This window comes from Tympanuchus pallidicinctus, unplaced genomic scaffold (genome assembly GCF_026119805.1).
Source record: "Tympanuchus pallidicinctus isolate F22 unplaced genomic scaffold, pur_lepc_1.0 scaffold1, whole genome shotgun sequence".
NCBI lineage: Eukaryota > Metazoa > Chordata > Aves > Galliformes > Phasianidae > Tympanuchus > Tympanuchus pallidicinctus.
The window spans coordinates 83,189,362-83,207,321 of record NW_026294618.1 but is presented as its reverse complement, the minus strand read 5'-3'; the positions used below and the strand labels follow the sequence as shown (position 1 = coordinate 83,207,321).

The window sequence follows — 17,960 nt, the reverse complement described above, 5'->3', positions numbered from 1 at the left end:
GAGGACTGAATGGCATTCACTGTGAGCATGGTGTGCAGTGTGAATGCTTCCTGGTATATGCAGCCCTCCCAAAGATGTCTGGACTCCTCAGGATTTGTACTTTGCACTGATGCATTGGGATGGTTTTCCGTGTGTAGCATGTATCTTGAGAATAAGTTAGCAGTCTATGCTTCACCTCCTGTTGTTGGTTGTTTTCCCTATTTGGACCACGGGAAATATATTTCATATTGGTGTAATTTGCTAATAGAAATTTGAAGATCATCCTGTTGGTTTAAGAGTTTCATCAAGAGTAATAAAAATTGAACTCTCTGCCTTTCTATGGAGTATGATGTAAAACTCATAGAACTCTTCAGTATTTTTGTTTCTGGGTCATATGTAAGGTATGTTATACATAATGTTGTTTGGTGTTGTGGGGATAGAAAGTTTAAATTACTTAACGGCTATACAAAACTTGATCTACTTGCAGGCGAGTGTAAAATCACGTTATGTTGAAGTTGACTGTCACATCTGCAAGAGTTTTGTGAATATTTTTGTTGATGATTCTGCATTCTAAGAACTGTTTGCTATCATGGAAGGAGTCTTGACAGCCAGTGTTGGCAACAGAACATGGAATTCTTGTTATCTAGAGGAAAAAAAAAGCAAAACTGGTTTGCAAAGAAGAGTCTTTAATATAAACAATAAACATAGAATCATAGAGTGGATTAACTTCAAATCCATATATTTCTAAGTTAGAGATGAGGATGTGGTGCTGGACCATGTCATAGTCCAGGTAGGTTATATCAGTTGCCCTTCCTTTGTCCACCAATGCTGTTACTCCATTATAGAAGGCCACCAGACTGGTCAGGCATGATCTGCCCTTGGTGAAGCCGTGCTGGCTCCCTCAGATCACCTCCTCCTCTCTTATTTCAGTCACTGTCGATTTTGCCTCTCAGCTGTGACTTTTCAGATATGATGGAGAGTGGCTTGACAGCCACAGCATCCAGTTCCTTCTGGACCCACAGACTGGAACACATTCAGTCCCATGAAGCTGTCTCTGACTTGCTCAGCTCTTATGGTGGGGTGGGTTTTGATCCCTTGACCTCCATGTATTGGTTCAGGGACATGAAAGACATTCTGACATTGTGTCTAATTTCAGTATGCCTTTTCCAAAAGCATTGGTTAAACTTTCCGTGTTGTACAAACATAACTTAATGTGTGAAGAGTACTGTATTGAGGTTTATTAAGTCTGTTACACCACTTGAACAATGATACAGAAACGTGCACTTTAGTTTCAATTGGAAAAAGCATTAAAGTAGGCAAAGGAACAGTGATAGAAGAGGTTCAATTTGAAAATAATTTGAATGTATGGAATGGTTTTATTTCTCTAAGGCTAATTGTGAAATCCAGTTATGCTCTTCTGTCAATTACACCAATATGCATAGTTCCATGTATATACATCTTATCAGTTATAAATAATTTTACTCGTAGTACCTTCCCTGCTGTAGACAGAATCTTTCTCTTAAATTAGACAGAAGTATGGTTATTGTGCAGCTGGTACTTTTAATTCTCATTTGTCAGTCTTGTGCTCCATTTGCTTGAACGGCAATATAATAGTTATCTGCTCAGTGTTAAATCTTGACTGCATATATAGAAGAAAATAACTTCCTTCTTGGATTTACAGGGCTGCTTTTCATGGAGACTCTTTCAGAAGTAGGCAAAATAGGAAACTGCGTTTTATTGTGCCTTTGGAAAGTAGTTTAATGAAGCAGAGTAAACCAATTGGCTGATAAATAAGTAATGTTCCAAAGTAACTCTCATTTAATTATGCTTTTTACTTCTCGAGCTCAAATCTAATTGTGATTTTGGTTCTTTTCTTTGTGACTTCATTTAGCTCTAGAAAATGTAGCTGAAACTAAACGTACCATAATGTATTTTGATTAAATGCACGCATTTAGGTCTTAGAACAGTTAGACTTATAATTTAGTTTACTTAACTGTTATTACAAGGACTTTTGAGTAGGATAAAGTATCCATTATGCTCCTCTGTCCATTGCATTACATGACATAGCAAATATTCAATATTCTATTCTATAGAAACTTACCAAATGTTTTGCCAGGCAAGAAGCAAATTTGCTTTAGTTGAATTTTTATGTCTGATCTTCAGTCAAAGAGGTGCCCTGGTCTTGACCCCTCTTCTGTGCATGAATATGTGGAATCAGCAGTTTTCTTTGATTAGAATGTTTAGGGCGTTGCCTCCAAAAAGATTGTCTGAAAAATTCAGAAAACTTACGAATGCTTTATGTTAGCTTGTGGGTGTGCGATTAATACCGGCTTATTTTTGCAGCTTTATGAATAAGCTCTGTACGTCTGTGCAGAAGGGAAAAAGACTTTCTTATTTTGTTTCTGCTTCCAAGTGGGACCAAAACAGGATAGTAGAAATCATTAGCATTTTTCTCTTTCATTCCTAAAAGAAATATGTTGAAACGTGCCCCTCTAATTTCTTCATCCTGCTCTGTATATGCTGTGTAGTGATCTGCTTTCAAGCAAATAAACATTTATTAGCGTCTATTTTAAATGTCAAGTACTTATCATACCTCTGTAGAACCAAACTGACTGTTTCATAATGATCCCAACAGTTTACTGGTGTTTCAAACAAGCTGCAGGAAAAGTATATGCACGTCTATAAATGTATCTTGTCCATGCCTCTCCCCATAAATCTTGAGGCTTGCCCCTCCATCTCAGCGGTGACCCACACAAATTTCAAACCTGGCCAGAATACACGAAGGCTGCAAAGTAGACACAACCCAGCTGTAACGGTTTATGAGGCATATAGCTGGAATGTTTGTTTGTTTGTTTGTTTTCATACTATATTGTCAGTAAGCTTAAGGGTTAGTGCCCCACCAAGATCTTACGATAACTCACAGCAAGTAATGTGTCTTTCAGATTTTTTTATTTTTTATTTTTTTAGCTAGCAGTAATGGAGATTAGGTCACCCGCTGTTTCTCTATGAAAGTAGTGCTTATTTTACAGTTGTGGTGGAACAAAGGTAAATTTTAAGAGTGATGACTTCTGCACTTCAGATCTGCAAGATAAAGGACAACTTCAAATACATGATGGGAAGAAGATGCCATTTCTTATTGGTCTGGGCTGGTGTGAAACCTCCCTTAAATTACTTTGGATTCAGAGAATAATTTCTGCTGCACTTTTTTGTTAGTGTAACTCTAGCTTTTCCTTGCTGAAGGAGGCTGCTCTGTTGGCCATCACACACTGTGAGTTAGATGTTCTTGACCTGCCACTCAGCATGCCCATGACCCATCTAGGAAGTCTTTTGATCTTGGCAAGGGTCCTCCTGGTTTGGGGGGGGGTTGGAACTTGGGGGGCGGTACTGGCATGGCTGTCACACACCCAGCTTTGGTTTTGCATCCATCCTGGGGTGCAGGATGAACCGCATTAGTATCTCATTTATCTTGTCTACTACTGAACTGCTAAAGTGGGTTACCTACTGCTCCTTCTACAGGAAAGCCAACAGTGTTATGTGCCAGAGTACCTTCTGCTGTCTGCCTCAGAATATTTTTTATTTTTTCTTCTAAAAAAATTGCTTTCTCCCTGTTGCTTTCGTTGCTTTCTTCCCCTTCTCTGCAGCTCCAACAAGATAGAAACCTCAAGAAGCAGTGCAGCATCCCTTTCCATCTGGATGTGAATCAATCCATGTGGTCAAGTATTTTCCAAAATTTTATAATATTTTAGAATTAGGGTATGTGCAGGCTGACCTCTCTCTCTCTCCTTTTTCCTTTTGTTTATTTGTTTGCTTTGGGAAATCATATTATTTAATGAGAGACTAAAAATAGTCACAGAATGGGGAGGTGTGTGTGTCGGGTTTTTTTTTTCATTATTATTTTTCTATTTTAGAACTGAGCAGCTCTCTGTTGGATGAATCATTTGGGTGTAACGTTCAGCACTTGATAACAAGCAGTCTGGAGGTATATGTGCAATAAGATTACCAGGATCATTTAGAAAATATTTGAAACAGCTGAAACATGAACTTAATCTACTGTAAATGTTTGTTACTTGTATTATAGTATATCAACATGTGTTAGTCAGAGTTAGGTAAACAAAGGCAAAAATATAATATGCAAGTTTCTAAAAATGGGTTACTCAAAACTAGAAAAGCTGTAGGTATACTTGATGGAGCTGGGCACTTTTTTAAGACTCAAGCTTGCTGTAAAATATTTTCTTGGAAATTAACTATCCAAGGAGGAAGTGAGAGCTCATATTACACTAAAATTAAGAGATGGGATTGAGAAATTGTTAAAACATTTGTAAAATGCTGAAACATTTTACCTTTCACTTCACTTTAATGAGGTGTCTGAATTCCTGTCTTGCACTATGTTGGTCATCTAAAACTGGACTATTTAAATTTAGTCTGAATGAGACTTAGACATTGTTCAACTTCTTTATAATAAAAGATGTTTTTCTGGTATTTGACTTGATTTCTATGTTTTTAATATTTATTTTTTTCTTTCTACTTAAAGCCATGGTAGACATGCATTAATTTGTTTTGGTGGCTTGACCTGAATCGAGTTCCTGTCTTCCTTTCAGGAAAACTCTTTTTAAGCCTGTCTGCTATACCAAAATACTAAAATGTCCCTTTTAGGCTACTGATGGAGCCTTTGTCAGTTGAGGTGCTTTGAACTCAGAACAGGCCCAGTCCATCAAAACTGGCAATTGCTCAAACAAGTTACTGGGTCCAATGAAAATATTCAGCTGTCTTTGGTTTAAGCAGGAAGAGTGACTTGTAGATGACAAATATCTTCTCTAGCTTTTGTTATGGGAACAGCTTTTTAAAAACGGTACTATGATGGAAAGCACAGCAGTGAAGGTGCACCCCCACACTCCAGCCTACATCAGCAGTTCATGATGTTACAAATGGTAAAGTCAAAGTATGGAAGAGATGGGAAAAAACAAAAACAAACCAAAACAAAAACAAAACAAAAAAAATAACCCACGTTGCTGAATTTCTAACTTGGTTGTTCTCAAAGGACTGACAGTTTTAGAGTCATGCTCTTGAAAACCTGCCTACGTATGGTGAGAGATAGAAATGTTTGTCTTTCCCACGAAAGCTGTTGCTTTCAGTAACAGATGCAATAGTATCTTGAAATGCACTGATCCTAGTAGGTGACATCCACCTCTGCTCTTGCACATGTGGGCAGTCAGATTCCAAGTCCCTTAACGTGTACTATCGTATATACAGAAGGTGATTTGCTGAATTGCTGCCTTTTAAGAACCCAGTGCAATGACCTAAATTTGTTGCATGAAATCTTATTTTCTTCAAATGGAAAGTTCGTTGGTAATTTGTAGTTCCAGAGGCCTTATTCACTTCTCAGAACCTTAGTACTTGGGAAAAAAAAAAATCCATTAGGAACTGAAAAATTTGATGCAGGTCATCTCAAAGTTCAAAATTTACTGTATAGTGTTTTTCCTTTAAAACGCGTTTGTAAGATGCAAATACTGGTTAGATAATGAGCTGAGCAGAGCACGAAGTCGCGTGGTTATGAAGGACTTTTTTTTAAAGGTGGTGGTAATGTACTTAAAGAACATTCCTTGTAGTTTTTTCGATCATTAGCATATCTAAAGTCTTTAATGCCATACTTAAACTCTTGGTATTGCTGTTGTCTTCGCGCTTGCATTTGTATGATAAACTACAAAGCAGACCCATTCAGCCATTGTTTTTCGGACATTGTAGCAGCTGTTGTTGGTTCTTTAGCTCTGTCTATTCACCATTGTGTTACCCTCTCTGTGAGTAAATTCTTGGTGCTACTGGCTACTTGTTGTCACAATACTTCAAAGGTCTGTGTGGTGTTAGCAAACACTAGGAAAAAAATCCTGTCTGAATTTTTACATATTTAAATGTGGAATGTTACTATGAACGTACCGAACTGTTGTGGACTTTGTATCTAAAACTTCTTGCAAATACTGGAATGTCTTCTGATACTATGCGCTGTTGATCTTGCTTAGTTTTTCATACACCTCTGTGATAAAATAAGATACTTGTTGGGTGATGTCAATGATAGTATTATCAGGCTTGCATAATTACGGAGAGCATTGACTTTGAAGCCGGTATGAATTTTGCTGAGAACGAAGATGTTTGTTTTTTTAAACGGCAAGTGGACCACGATTATATATACAAATGAAGAAATGGGAGAAGAAATTCTCCCATTGAATGGCTGTATTGGGAGCCATCCAAGAAGGGAGCACTGCTGGTTCTAGCTGGCCATGATTTTTCCCATCCCTTCTTAAAGAGAATCTCTGTCATGAAGGAAATCTCACAAGGGACCCTAGGTTTGGAATTTACTACTTCTACTGTCTCCTCATGCTGACTGGCATTACTCTTTTGCCATTGTCCTTTCTTGTCCTTTGGGGAATATGGAGTGATGGAGTTAGCCAACTTTTGCCAGCAAGATAAGAGAATTTCAGTTGCAGAGAGGGAAGCCAGTTCCTCCTTTGCTTTCCTACCCTATCTGTTCAAGAAGACTGTGTCTGGTCTTAACAAAGTGCGTTACTTATGTTTTTAAGGAAAATGTGTCAACTCCTCCTTTTCAGCAGCTAACTACTGCACTTGTGCATGAATGTTTTGGAGGAACATTTGTTTGACCGATGGAACAGTGTTCTGGTTGTTTGATCCAGCTGAGGGTGGGCTGTTTATTTGCTGAAGGTGTAAGGTTATCAGTTACAGTTAATAACTTCAGTTCTACTTTTCTTTTCTTCCTGAACATGATTTGAAGGATGTGTTACTGCCATTACTAATCAGAGGGACATTTTTGTGAGAATATCCTTTTTTTAAATTGTCTAACACTGCTACTGGCTTTTACATAACAGCAAAGCCGTGTTTGCCTTCCCACTGATTCATAAGAGGGACTATCCTATTCACTTAGGCATGTGCTGACCTGAAAGTGGAATAGAAGCAAGTGCAGGTAACTTGAGGGAAACTTAATGCTCGTGTTTCGAAATGCCCATTATTTTGCTCTTAAGAAGAAACAACCCCCTCAACCCTGCTTTTGTTTGTTAACCACTCAACTGGCCTGAACAAAGCCTCTGTGGAACGGGGAACCTGGGCCAATGCACAACATAATGCACAGCTAAGCTGAATAAAATGTTTTTGTTTATTTTTATTTCTATCTCTAGATCTGCTTCTCCACACTCAGAACTGATTGTTGCATGAGGTTGCTGAGAGAGTGAATGTCACCTCTGCAGCTTTTGCTCTTGTCTTACTCCACCATGCTCTCTGAAGGCCCCGCTGCCCAACCGGAGTGGCCAGAGGATTGGTAGTGTAACTCAGCCAGGGTGGCTGATTTCTGTCATCAGTTCTTGTTCCCCAGTCTGGAAAACTGGTGTGGTATTATATCCTTCCTTCCTCCCTTATTTATTTAGACTGTGAACTTACTGAAGTGAGAGCTTTCTATTTCCAGGCCCCATGCAGTACCGTAGCTGTGTTTAGCAAGAAGCTTGTCTGATAAACCTGATTTGAAAACTCTCAAACAGGAGGTTGTCAAATGGAAGGAGCTAGGTTATCTCTCACTTTCCTGGCAATTTGCTTTCTTTACTGCGCCTCTTCATGTTATCCCTCAATATACAGCTTACACCCACATGCTGCCATGTGACCTAAGCCCTCATTTATGTCACCTTCTGTGTGAGCCCTCCTTCCTGTCTTATGAGATCAGAGTGCAGGTCAGGAGATGGGGTGCTGGTGGGAGATGGAGTTGTACAGCCCTGAACATGTCTAGAAGGTGATATCCGTCTAGATTCCTTCAGCTTTCATCTCAATGTGGGTAGGTGAGCAACCCAACAGTATGACAAGGACAAAAAGAAAGATCCAATCGTTTCACAGAAACCAGAGCTCCTCACAGACTGGGGGGCTTGGCAGCATTTCAAACAGCAACTGTTTGGTCTCCATTTCTCTGACCTGAGAGCTGCAGTGGAGGAGAGTAGTGCTGAATTACAGAGTCAGCCTAGAGTGCTTGTAGACAGGTAAGCACGAGCAAGCACCTTCTGTGGGTACATGGTCTTCACTAAGGATAGTGTTCTCCTGCCTATGCATGGCAAGCAGGCCTGGAGGAGGGAGCAGGCTCTTTCTTGAGGCTGAGGAAGAGAGTGAGAAAAGCATAACATTTTGTACAGGCTTTTATTGGCAGCAGTGCATAGTGTATAAGCAGGCCTCAAAAAAGATAAAGCAAGAAGCCGCGTTATCTGTGCAGCGCCACTCCTGTCTCTTTGCCTGCCAAAGCTTAGAAAAACTTCCACCCCCTCCCCACAAAACTAAACACCATAAACAGAGCATAACACAATGCCAGCTTTTCAAAAATGAAGTCATGAACTGCAGCGACTGGTAGTTTTACTTTCTGGGCTTTATTTATTTATTTTTTTAAGGATGACAGATGGTGCTGATTGTGTGAGTAGTGGCTTCTCTTCAAATCTGGGAAATACAATGAGCAGAATGCTGCAGGGAGCAAAGTCTGCATTGCAGGTGGCAGTACAGGTTTTAGGAGTAACGATGGCTGATGTGGAACAGAACTCCAGCTAAAGACAAAGCTGAAGAGTGCCTGGAGCCTGACTTGTTGAAAACTTTTGAGCAAATCATGCCAACATGAAGTTATCATAAAGCTTTCCTTCGGAGGGAGTCAGTGTAATGAATACAGTGCAAGCATAAAATAATTTCATGTTGCTTTGCTTTATGAATAAGTTAGAACCATGGAATGAACCTGCAGAGTCATTTCTGTACTGGGATGTGTGCTCCTTTCTTTGTGTTTCTTAGTTTGCATCTGTACCTTACATAGCAGATTGAGTACTGTGTTTTTATACCAAAACAACACCAGCTCCTGGAAGTCTGATTGTCTATGAGGGCTGTTCTGAAAGTAGTGCCTTCAGTTTTATAATGTTGGCTCATGACATCAGAGGTGGATATTGATGGTATGGCAGTAGAGATTCAACCTTCCCACCAATATTTCATTATGTTTTATTGCCGTGTGACAGATGGCAGCAGAGAGGCGATCTGACAAAATGGCATTTGACATGGGAGTGCATACTAAGCAAAGGTGTGTCACTGAATTACTCCGCAAGGAAAAAACTATGCACTGACATTCATTGACGCTTGCTGGACATTTATGGAAACCAAGCAGTGACTGTGGAAGTCAGGCAGTGGTTAGTGTAGTGGTGACAGCAACATGAAAGACAAGCGATGTTCTGGATGGCTGCGCAGGTTTTTACCAGCATGGCATGCAGTCTCTTGTTCATCACTACCAAAAAATGCACAGCTAATGGTGGTGAGTGTGCTGAAAAACAGTGTTTTTTAGTTGAGAATTTGCTGTATCAAATTATAGTACTCTTTGTATCTGTTTTAGTTTCCATGGAAATAAACAGAAGGTGTTACTTTTGGAGCAACCTATGTACGTAGAACTTCTTGCAAAACAGAGTTCGGTTCTTGTCTGAGATTTCTGCATACTACTTTGTGAAACTATGTTTGAAGAAAATAAGATAAACTATGTAAACCTGTGAACCTTTATCCCTCTTCATGATCACTTTACTTGGCTTTTACCTCAGTGAAGTGGTGGATTAAGTAAATAACGTGGTTAAACACTCAAGCAGGTATAAAAATGAACTAACAAGCAGTTCTTATGTAGTTATTTGTGTGGGAAGTAGCTTCTGATTTTCAAAGTTATAGAAGGAAACATTTAATGTGCAAATCTATTTTAATACATTGTGTTGAAAGTATTTGGTTTGCTCACATACCACCAATTGTTAGAGGGCTTACAGGGAATCTCTGGAATATGAAGCTACCATGCTACAGGGAAAATAAAGAGATACGCAGCTAGAGATATCCTGGAATGTCCCGTACTTGAAGGAACCCACAAAGATCACCAAGTCCAACTCCAGGCTTTACACAGTACACACAGAATTCAAAGTCTATGTCTGGGAGCACTGTCCAAATGCTTCTTAAGCTCCAGAAGCTTGGGGCTGTGACCAGTGCTCGGACACTCTCTAATGATGAACTTTTTCCTAATCTCCAAACTAACTCTCCCCTGACACAGTTCCATGCCATTGCCTTGGGTTCTACACTGCCTGTTGAGAGCTGAAACATCTTCCCTTCTACTCCAAAGGCAGTAAATGCTTTGTTTCTTGCAGTATTAGGTATATTTTGGTTTGCTGTTGATGAACGTGAATTGGATACATAAAGTTCAGAGTATGATTTTTGGATTGGTGCTGTTACCTTTAAATTACTTAGAAATGCAGTCATCAAAAGAAATTTCAATGTAGAATTAAACTGGAATAGAAATCAGATAGTGATTAGAATCATAGGATGGCTTGAGTTGGAATGGACCTTAAAGACAATCAGTAACAAACCCTCTGCCTTGGGCAGAGTTGCAACCTGCTACATCAGGCTGCCCAACCTGGCCTAGCATCCCTAGCTTCTCCAGGCTACCTGTTCCAAATAGACTGAATAGACCAACCTTCAAATCCATGTATTTCTAATTTTGAGATGAGGATGTGGTGTGGGACCGTGTCAGAAGCCTTGCAGAAGTTCAGGTGGATGACATCAGTTACATTTCATTGGCCTACCGGTGCTGTCACTCCTTCATAGAAAGCCCCCAGATTGGTCAGGCACAATCTGCCCATGATGAAGCTGTGCTGACTGTCTTGCATTACCTCCTTGTCTCACTGTACATATCTTCCAGGAGGATCTGCTCTATGGTTATCCCAGGCATTGAGGTGAGACTGTAGTTCACCATCCTGCAATTGCCCAGGTCTTTCTTTCTCCTCCATTCCCAGTGGCAGTAACTCCAGCTGACTTCTTGCTTGCAGCAAACTATGGTACAGATACCAGAGTATCTCAGGAGTTTGCAGAACTGTGAGAGGCAAGATTATGCTCACTCCTTAGTTCATGGAACAACTTGTTGCCTTTGCAGAATGATTTAGCTCCAGTGGCATTTCAAAATTCATGAAATACATTCTTGAAATAGATGCTATAAGGTACTTTCCCTCAGCATTTCTGAGCATTTCAGTGTGCTTAAGCCTCACTGGTTTTGGACAAACGTGAGAATGTTTTAGTATTAACACGAGAGTAGAGAATATTTTACCTTGGCCAGATAAAAAACCTTCAGTATAAGTTTGAATCAAAACTTATGAGCAGTGACAGCTTTGGGTCTGGCTATAGAAAGATCTGTTTTGGTTGGAGAGGTCCAACTGTGTATGCATTTGGTATTTGCTGTCAGGTTCATGATTCATTTTGGACATTGTTATACTAAAGTAACAATGAAGCATTGTCACCGGTAACATTTTCACTTTCCTGTGTTGCTATGTTGCTCATTTAATTATTTTTGCAAAAGTGCTAGGATATGGAAACCTTTTCAAGCCTGAAGCATGAGGAAGATGGGAATCTCTTGTTAAGAATTACGTATGTTTGTCATTCTCATAAGGGATGGTAATGAGGAAAACTTTTCAAATCAGTTCATTGCTGATGGCAGTTCGTATCTGCTAAAGATCTATTCTACTTCTTAGAATCTTTTCCCCCATCAAGGCAGCAGTGTACTGTTTGTGTTTTGTTTGTACTATGTATTTGCTGGAAGGAGAGCCCTATTGTTTTTTAGGAGGTTGATTACAAACATAAAACAGATTCTCTTGAGAATGCTTTGTCTACACTCATCACAATTGGTAATTGTTTTGTTTTGTGTAATATTTTGCATGCTGCACTGCTTATTTGGAAGTATGCATGTAAATCTCAAAACGGATTTCCACATCAAACCATTGATGTTTTGAAGGTAGGTCCGAGAATGAATCATTAAATTGCTCCAGACTCATGTATTGCTAGATGATGAATATTTGCCAGATTGAGGCTAATTTTTCCAACCGTTTTGGAGACAAAGTTCACTGCACTTGAATTGACATCTTTGTCAAGTAAAACCTGGATGAGGTAGTTCTCAAAACTTCAACAAACAAACAAGAAACAAATGAAAAAACACCACAATTGTTTTCTGCATGGAAACAGATTGAAGCAGTGTCATTGTATGAGAGGTGGGTGTCATTTTATTTACATCAAGTCCACTTGTTGCGATCATTCCAAAATGCCAAGGGAAGAGGAATCCAGGATCCTCACACATCCTATTCACAGGGTGTGTTCAGGTGGAGGTAGACAAAATGCATGGAAAAAATGAAACTGGCCACTCATTTTCTTTGTAGGTTGCTTATTGTACGTGAAATTATAGGGACCACAAGAGCAAGTGGTCTATTAGCAAAGCCATGAAAACAAACCATTTGCTACTTCTAACAAATGTCGGACAAAAATACACTCCAAATTTTAAAAATAAATGAAGACTTGGCGAAAAATAAGACCTGGGTTTATCTGCATCTCATCAGGTACATGGCGTCCTGGACGGCAGCCCACTGGCAAAAACATGGGGAGTGTTATCCTTCGCAGGACTGGGAATGTTCTCTGCTGAATTTGGCGCCAATGACCGAGCTCTGCTTGTTAGCTGGAGTTCACACAGACTCCTTGCCAGGCCTGCCCAGAATACTGTCTCCTCTGACTTCCTGTGGTCTTGCATAATATTTCCTTGCTTCTTGTATAACTGTGACTCGATCTGGTCACTGCCCCGTCAGACAGTTGACTTTTAAAAGGCCGGCCCTGTAAACGTGCGGGTGAGTGGCCTGTGCCTTAGGAGCTGTGACACTGGTGGAGATGTGTGGCTGCGGGAGCTAAGGCTGTGGGGTGATGTGCCACGTCAGGGTGCAGTGAAGCTGCCTGCCTCGACCCTGGGATGAGAGGAGCACCAGCAATACTTCAGATTGGCCGCACCTTTGAAATAGGTGCCGCTGTGACTGGTTTTTGTAGCAAATATAGGTGTTAATTAAGAAGGGGGAGACGATGACAGCGTATCAGTGAACGAGCACGTTCTCAGAGCACGATGAAATTCTCATTGTTGTTAGTCCAAACTCAGTTAGGAGTCCTTGCATTTGCTTTGTGACAGTGCTCTGGGTATTGAGTGTTAATTTTAAGGCGAAGATGGCAAAATTTAAGAAAGGGCTTTTCTCATTCTGCCATTTTTTTTTTTTTAATGCTTATGCATATGTTGTTTCTGCTGTTAATAAAGTAATGCAAATTTTAATATTTACTGCTTATCAGCCTGGATTATTCCTATATACATTTTGGATGCAGATTTCAAAGCAATTTGTATGATGTTTCTGCATTTGTATTGGTAATAGTCTTATTTTTTTTTTAATGAGCTGTGTCAGTAATCCATTTTCAAAAAGGTGGTCATCTAACACAACATCTTCAGCAGTCTCCTTCCAAGTGTAGCTTTCAGGCTGTTAATCCTGCTCTTTAGCATAGAAAAGTTTGACATAGAAAAGTTCGTGCTGCCTGCATATTACTTCTTGCAACACTGTTTATTAATTTAGTTAATTTTATTTTAAAATATACTTTTATCAGTTAACCCATGTTATGAGGTCATTTTCTAATTAGTTATGAGTGGTTTATTACTTTGTACTCTTTACATCAGAACTTCAGTGACTTTATTGTAATCTAACTGATATGGCAGTTGGAAGATTCCCAGAGTAATATAATGGCAATACTACTGATATCCAGTAGACTATTTTATAAGTTTCTGAAAGACTATTTCTGGGAGGGTTATATAAATATACCACATTTTGACACTTGGATGTCTTATAAACCAGATTTATGTGAGCATTTTTCTTGCAAATGTTCAAGAAGCCTCTTTATATGCCACTACGAAGGTGGGCTCTCACTGACTGTTTGGGGGTCCTGCCCATACAAATAGAAATTGTATTGTAGAAGTAGACCAATACTGAGTTGGTTTTAAGATTAAGGAAGAAGCCTAAGAATTATAAAAGATGCTGGGCTGAATGTAACTTAGCCAAATGCAGAACGCAGGCCACAGTCATAAAAAGAGATTTCCCCTCTATAGAGGAGCTGGTGAGGATAAGTTTTAGTACCTGGCAGTCTGTTTCTTCTTCAGAGGTTTTGTCTCTACTGTGTAAACCATCTGAACCATTTTAAAGGATTTCAGTAAAAATCACTATAAATGCTCTTTGGTCAAAATTTAGTAGGAGTGTCTGAGAGGCTCTCCCTCTTATTTTCTATATTTCTTTGCCTTTATTTTTCTCTGATGATTTAAACAGTTGCAAGTGATCTCTGTGGAGCTTTTGGGAGGGCAAATGCCCACCACATTCAGCAGGAGTTTTATTTGCATGAACACTTAGGGTTGTGCACTTGTATGCATGTCTAAATATGGATCACAGTCAAGTAAACAAGCATGTAGCTGTGTGCAGCAATCTGCATTCAGAGCTGGCAAACTGCCTGTGTCACTTGCATGTCTGCATACATGCCCACATCTGGGACGCTGTGCAGTCTGGTTCCGAGGGCCTTGATCACCAATCCACATGGCTTTGCTGTAGGAAGGGAACGATAGCTATCTCGAAGAGGCAGAGGCCTCCGTCATTGGCTTTTGGAGCAATAAGATACTGCTCTCCTTTGAAGGACATGTCAGGGCAGATAGGCGCTTTCAAAATGCCTGCGCTTACAGATAAAGTTAGAGGGGAGCAGCTTGCCTAACACTGGATGTTTTCATCCTAAAGGCCTGTCAGTTTGTGACGCATAAGATTTTGCTCCCTGTTCCTCAGGCTGAACTTCTGCAGGAGCAAGAGTGACCTTCTTATCTAAGGAAGAAACTGCATACAGGCTAACTGGAAGCATTAGAAAAATGGGGTTAAGCTTGTGCTGCCAAAGAGTATTGGGGCATGTCTTTGTGAATTGTGTCCTACAGCTGACAAAAATATCTGTAAATTTCTTTGTATATATTGTACAGAGAGGAATGTGAAGTGCTTATGACTATTTAGATATTCCTTATGTGTATTGCAGTAGATAAAGAGCAAGTGATATATACGTATTTATTTAAAATGTACTTATTATCATTTTAAATTTCTTTATGAAACTTCGCTCTAGACTGTGGTCTGTCCCCAAAGAAAGCCAAATCTGTGATGCCAGTGCAAAGTATGCCATGTCTCATACAGTCTTACAGAGTATATGCTGTCATTAGGGATCTTTGCAAATGAGGTAATGACGTAGGTGTGTAATAATAATTTCCTTGTATTCCCATAAAATCTGATCTCCTTGAATATTGAAGGCCTCTAGAGTTTTGGAGCATCTTCTCCTATGGTCTGAGATAGTCATGCTCTCTACTTATTGGAGGATAGATCTTAAAGGCACGAAATAGTGCACTTGTGTCTAAGAAGACTTTAAAAGCTTGTGGTTTGAAAAAGTGAGATAAAGGAACTGTAAAATTAGCAGTGAAAACCAGTGAATGTTATGGTGAGGAAGTTTAGTCTTAGTTGTACTATACAAAATAGAGATCTGAAAAGCTCTCTGGCTGTCAGATCTGCCTAATCAAGCAGAAGCAAATGGCAAATATTACTGTTGCTTGTTTAATTGGTTCTTGTCTGCATTTTAAAAGCATTAGAGTATCCTGCAGGAGATCTGGAATCAAATTACAAAAATACAAATACAAAATGTGCAATTTTTGAAAAGTCAGCAAAAAAGTGTTGGAAAGAACAGTGATGTCTCATGAATTTTACATGCTTAAGTTTCTCTTAACTGCAAAAATAAGGAAATTTCTGTTTTCTTTAATAAGGAAATTTCTATTTCCTTTAATGAGGAATGTTGCTGAAATAAAGGCAAAGAGAGGCTCAGTGCAATGTGAGCTGCGCGGAGGAAGAGAAGTATACTTTGCTTTTCCTGATGTGAGGCTCATTGAGGCTATCTTTTGGGGTGAGGTAGTGTGTGCTGTCCCAATGGTGCCTGAAGGGACAAGGTGGCTCTGCCCTTTCTGTGGATCCCAATTCCACAGCGTAAAGTTTTCCTGATAAGGCTGCACTACGTTGCCTGCTATACAGCAGGACTGGACTGACCAGACCATAAGCAGTGAGGAAAGGAGATGAGCAGTTTAAGCTCTGAGTGTTGTGCTGGCCTACCACAGTGTGTCCTTTTTTACTGAGTCTCAAGTATATGTTGGCAATCAAAAGCAACTGTAGCCACTGGAGCAAACTTCTTGAGGATGGTGGTCCAGTAAAGAACTGTGGGTAATACATGGAGGCTGGGAGAATGTTTTGAGGAACCCTCACTGTTTTATCTGTCCTTGTTGGAGTTCAATGACTGAAATGAGCTGGTGAAATAGGCACACAAATTACCTTAAACAGGCAACCAGCTTCACTTTTGCTCTATCCAAATTCTCAGCAAAAATCTGTCCTGCTGATTTCATTGACCATACATGATTCTTGAGCAGAAATCCTCAAGATTGTATATCATTGTTAATACGTGTATAAATCAAATTTCAGTCTGATGGTTAATAAGGGCTCTTACAAAATAAAAATTTTTGTTTTTTCTGCTTTGCTTTGTTTTTCAGGAAAATAAACATTTTCTACTAATTATTCCTTAGAAGTTGCTGCCCCTCTTCTCCAAATGATACGTATTTTATTCCTCAGCAAAGCACATTTTTCATACCCTTAGCATAGTTTTAGCCTTGGTCAAGCACAGGGGGATTACTTAGATAAGATACTAGCCATGGCTGGCATAATCTCCTGATAAAACCTGAGCATCATTAGGGTGCAAAGCTATAGCCTTGGAAGACAGAAAAAACAGCATGTAGGACTCTTGAATAAGAGTCATGAGCAAACAGATTTTTACAAGGATTATAGGAATCCTTTTGTTAACTTTTGCAATAATCATTAAGCCCTTTTCTTGTTGTTTAAAAATTGGTGTTCTTGGTTGTTTTTTACTGTTAAATCGATGAAGTGAATTACTTGATAATAAATTTCAGCATGGGGAAATAGCTGAAATTTAGTGATAGTTATTTCATTTATTTATTATTATTTTATTATAGTTATTTCATTTAGTTATAGTTATTTCAAGCAGAATTTGAGTACTGAAAACATAGGAAGAATGAAAGCTGAAGATCAGTGACTTAATAACAAGATCTTTGAGACCATGCCTTATATATGGAAGGCAGCAATTTGCATTTGCTTCCTGTAGGGTGACTTTAATAAGGAAGAGAAGGCGTTTAGCATATGCTTATGCTGAGTCTCTTCTATGCATTTGTTGAAATTGAAAAATGTAAAATCTGTGATGGAGACTTGTAAGATGGTACACAGATATGAAAGTGTTACTGTAGGCAGGGAGTGATGAGATGAGGAGAGGACGTGGTGATGAGTGCTGTGGGGCATCACCATAGCTAATGTGGAGTTTTGTTTAAGAGAGAGATGTTTACATGCTGGATAGAATTGCATATACAGCAAATAGCCTTAAATATATTTTGTGGTCACCGGTACTTATATACAACACAAAACCATAATTACAATGCTCTTCTTGTTTTTGGAACATCATCGTGTGCCAAACAAGTTCTGTATATTTGTAGGGCACAATAATGTCAAAGATCAAGTGAGTGTGAAGAGGATTGGTTTACAGGTACCTGCCAGATTCACAAGAACAATGAAAGCTAAATTCTCATTCACATGATATTGTGAAGATACTAACCTTCAAGTGTTTTGTCTATGGCTTCTGCAGCACCTGCTCCTGGAGCCCATGTGCCCTAATGGGTGGTGGGTCGGTGGTGCTGATCAGGTTGTGCAGTCTGTGAAAAGGCATCATTAAGGTCCTTTTGTTCTTCCCTAGTGCTGTAGGAACAGCTTGGAGCAGAAAAAAAAATCCCCTTAAACAGAGTTCGCTGATGTTAACCATGCCTTATGAAACTCAGTAGTTTCTCTTTCCAGTTTTGATCGTTTTGGTGGCTTCTTTTGGAATATTATCCACTGTGTTGGCTCCTATATTTTTTGAAGTGTTTCAAAGAGTTCAAGGAAAAATTTATGGTTCGATTGTAGTTTTAGAAGCAGGAGTCCTCACTGCAGTTGGAACAACAATTTCCT

The 17,960-nt window shown here is 39.4% G+C and overlaps 1 protein-coding gene across 3 annotated transcripts in view; it reads left to right on the top strand.

Annotated features, from left to right (window-relative positions):
• Positions 1 to 17,960, top strand: part of EPAS1 (endothelial PAS domain protein 1) — a 78,364-nt gene that overhangs the window by 4,486 nt on the left and 55,918 nt on the right. The gene's annotated exons all lie outside the window — the stretch shown is intronic.